This window comes from Camelus bactrianus, chromosome 2 (genome assembly GCF_048773025.1).
Source record: "Camelus bactrianus isolate YW-2024 breed Bactrian camel chromosome 2, ASM4877302v1, whole genome shotgun sequence".
NCBI lineage: Eukaryota > Metazoa > Chordata > Mammalia > Artiodactyla > Camelidae > Camelus > Camelus bactrianus.
Genome location: NC_133540.1, coordinates 38,490,925 through 38,495,253, shown reverse-complemented (window position 1 = coordinate 38,495,253; position 4,329 = coordinate 38,490,925). Strand labels below are relative to the sequence as shown.

General features: G+C 37.6%; 1 long non-coding RNA gene across 1 annotated transcript; it reads left to right on the top strand.

Moving 5' to 3' along the window:
* Window positions 1–331: 331 nt before the first annotated feature.
* On the top strand, window positions 332–1,970 carry LOC141579794 (uncharacterized). The gene is made up of 2 exons (XR_012511794.1): window positions 332–460; window positions 493–1,970. It is a non-coding gene; the product is annotated as an uncharacterized LOC141579794 (long non-coding RNA).
* The last annotated feature ends 2,359 nt before the right edge of the window (window positions 1,971–4,329 follow it).

The window sequence follows — 4,329 nt, the reverse complement described above, 5'->3', positions numbered from 1 at the left end:
GAAAAAGGAATGGAGGGAGGAGTGAAGGAAAGAAATAAAGGAAAGTGGGTGGCTGGATAGGTAGGTAAATTGGGTTGTTACATAGATGGATGGGTGGGTGGATGAATGGATAGGTAGATAGGTAAAAGGATAGATGGGTGGAGGATGGGGAGGGAGAAAGGAAGGAAGAAGTTAAAAAGTTACATGGGTGATTGGATAGGTAAGTACATGGATTGATGGATGAATGGATTGGTAGGTGGGTAGGTAAAAAGATATGTAAATAGGAGGGTGTCTGCAGGGGACAGAAAAAGGAAGGAAAGAAACGTAGGTGGGTGGCTGGATACGTTGGTACATGGGTTCATAGTTGGATGTATAAAGGGTGCATGGCTAGACGAATGCAGAAGTAAGTACATAAAAATATAGGTTGGGGGGAGGATGCGAAGGGATGGGGAGAGAGACGGAGAGACAGAAAGAAAGCTCTGTGGCTGGATAGATAGATGTATGGATGGGTAGGTGGCTGGATGAATGGACAGGTAAGTAGATAAAAAGATTGTGGGAGGGAGGGAGAGAGATGGAAGGAAGAAAGAAAGTTGGCTGGATGGGTAGGTACATGGATTCATGGATGTATGGAAAGGTGGGTGGCTGGATTGGTAAGTACATAAGAAGATAGGTAGATGGGTGGATGCAGGGGACAGAAAAAGGAATGGAGGGAGGAATGAAGGAAAGAAATAAAGGAAGGTGAGTGGCTGGACGAATGCAGAGGTAAGTAGGTAAAAAGTTCCATATGTTGGAGAGAGGGAAGGAAGAAAGGTGTCTGGATAGGTAGGTACATGGGTTCGTAGATAGATGGATGTATGGAAGGGTGGGTAGTTGGACTACTGTAGAGGTAGGTAGGGATAAAGATAGGTGGGTGGGTGGATATGGAGGGAGAGAAAGAAAGAAGGAAAGAAATGTAGGTGGGTGTCTGGATATGTTGGTACATGGGTTCGGAGATAGATATGTGGAGGGAGAGAGGTGGAAGGAAAGAAAAACATGTGTGGGTGGCTGGACAAATGGACAGGTAAACAGATATATGGGAGGCAGTGAGCGAGATGAACAGAAAGGAGAGAAAGAAGTGAGTGGCTGGATAGGTAGGTATATGATTTGGTACATAGGTGGATGGGTAGGTGGAGAATGGGGAGGCAGGGAGGGAAGTAGAAAGGAAGGAAGTTAAAAAGTTACATGGATGGTTGGATAGGTAAGTGTATGGATTGATAGATGTTCAGAAGGGGTGATGGCTGGACAAATGCAGAGTTGAGTAGGTAAAAAGTTACATATGTGGAAGGGAGGGAAAGGGAAGAAAGATAGGTATATGGGTTGGTATATAGTTGGATGTATGGATTGGTGGGTGGCTGGACGAATGGAGAGGTAGGTAGGTAAAAATATGTGGGAGGGAGAGAGACGGAAGGAAGAGAAAGAAAGGTGGGTAGCAGGAAGGAAAGAAAGAAAGTAATATGGTGCCTGGATAGGTACTTACATGGATTGATGGATGAATGGAAGGATGGGTAGCTGGACAAATGGAGTGGTAGGTAGTTAAAAAGATAGATATGTGGGTTGGGGGATGCAGAGGAGGAGAGAGACGGGAAGGAAGGAAGGAAGGAAGAAATAAACGCAGGTGGGTGGCTGGATGAATGGAGACGTAAGTAGGTAAAAAGATAGGTATGTGGGAGGGAAGGAGAAAGGAAGAAGGAATTTAAAAAGTTACGTGGGTGCCTGGATAGGTACATGTGTACATTGATGGATGAATGGAAGGGTGGGTAGCTGGATGAATGGAAAGGTAAGTAGGTAAAAAGAAAGATACATAGATAGTTGTGTGGGTGGATTCAGAGGGACAGAGAGAAGGAAAGAAAGAGGAAAAAAAAAACCTCACTGATCTCTAAGGAGAAATAAACCACAATTTATATAGTTAAGGACTTTAATATTCTGCTCTAAAGACAGAATCAGTAAGGAAGTAGCAGATTTGAACAATGTAGATCAAAATGAACATGAGAGACATGTACAGAACACTATCTGACAGCAGCAGAAGACACAGTCTTCTTTCACACACATGGAACATTTTATTGAAGAGGTCGTATGTTCAACCCCTCAAAAAGACAGTAAATTCAAGAAGGCTGAAATCATACCAATAGCTTCTCTGACCCTGTCATATGAAACTAAAAATTAGTAAGAGGGAAGACTGGAAAACTCACAGATACTTGGAATTAAACATTCTCCTAAACAACCAATAGATCAAAGTAGAAATTAAAGTTGGCGGGGGATGGGTCAGACAAATTGAATGCCATGTTAGCAGAAGTAAAGAAAAAGATTAGATCAGAAATAAGTAAAATAGAGAATAGGAAAACAATAGAAAAGATTAACAAGACTACTGTTAGTTCTTTGAAAATATAAACAAAATTGAAAAGAAAATTACCTAGACTAATCAAAAAAGAGTGGAGACCCAAATCAACAAAATTACAAATGAAAAGGGAGAGATTATAGTTGACACCATAGAAATACAAAAGCTTATAAAACCCTACTGTGAATAACTATGTGTTTTACCAAACATTTAAAGAATTAACATTAATCCTTCTCAAACTCTTCCAAAAAATCCTAGAAGAAGGAACACTCCCAGAATCATTTTACAAGATCCACATTATTCTGACACCAAAGCTAGAAAGGGATACGGCTAGGAAAACAAATAACCCTACAGGCCAATATTACTGATGAATATAGATACAAAACTTAAAGTGAATTCAGCAGCACATTAAAAGGATCGTTCACCATGATCAATGAGATTTATCCCTGAGATGGAAGGATGATTCAACATATATAAATCAATATATGTAATATATTAACAGAATGAAAGGAATATCTCAATAAATGCAGAAAAAGCATTTCACAAAATTCATTATCTGTTCATGATAAAAACTCTTAACAAATTAGGTACAGAAAGAAAGTGCTTCAACCTGATAAAGGCTCTATGTGAAAAGGCCACAGCTTTCATCATACTAAATAGTGAAAGTCTGAAAACTTTTCCTCCAAGATCAGGAAGGCACAAGAGTGCCCAACTCTCACCACTCCTATTCAATACAGCACTGGAAGTTCTAGCTTGAGCAATCAGGCAAGACAAATAAAAAGCATCAGAATTGGAAAGGAAGAAGTAAAACTGGCTGTATTTTCAGATGACATGATTTTATGTATAGCAATCATGCCCCACCAAAAAAAAAAAAAAAAAGTTAATCATTTCAGTAAAGTTCCAGGACAAAATTAACATACAAAAATTGTTTCTCTATACTAACAACAAATTATCTGAAACAAAGAAAATGATCTCATTTAGAATACAATCAAAAATAATAAAATATTAGTAATAAATTTAACCAAGGAGATGAAAGATCGCCACCAAAAACTACAAGATACTGATGAAGGAAACTGAAAAAGATGCAAATAAATGTAAAGATATCTCAAGTTCATAAATGAGAAGAATCAATAGGATTAACAGATCTATACTACCACAAACCAATTCCTATTAAAATTCTATAGGCTTTTTTTTTTTAACAGAAGTAGAAAAAATAGTAAAATGTATATAAAGAAACAGACCACAAACAGCCACAGAAATCTTAAGAATGAAGCACGAGGCATCATACTTCCTGATTTCAAGCTATATTTAAAAGGTATAGTAATCAAAACATTATAACACTGGCACAAAAACAGACACATAGACCAAAGGAACAGAATTGAGAACCCAGAAACTAAGCCACACATATATAATAAACTAATTTTTGACAAGGGAGCCAAGAATATCCAGTGGAGAAAGGATAGTCTCTTGAATAAATGGTGCCAGAAAACTGGACAGTCATATATAAAAAAATGAAACTAAACCCTTATTGTACATCTTTCACAAAAATTAATTCAAGATTCATCAAAGACTGAAATATAAGGCCAAAAGTATAGAACTCCTAGAAGAAAGCAAGTGGTAGGTCCACTACACAGGTCTTGACAATTTTTTTTTAATATGACACCTAAAGCACAAGCAACAAAATCAAAAATAAAAGGGGACTACAACCTAGAAAGCTCCTGCAGAGCAAAAGAAATGATCAATAAAATGAAAAGACAGTCTACAAAATGGAAGTAAATATTTGCAAACCATTTATCTGATAAGGGGTTAATATCCAAAATAAAGAACTTATACAACTCAGTATCAAAAAAACCTACCAAACCCAAATAATCTGTTTAAAAAATAGGTAAAGGACCTGAATAGAAATATGAATGGCCAAAACGTACACGAAAAGATGCTCGAAATCAAATCAAACCACAATAAGATATCACCTCACC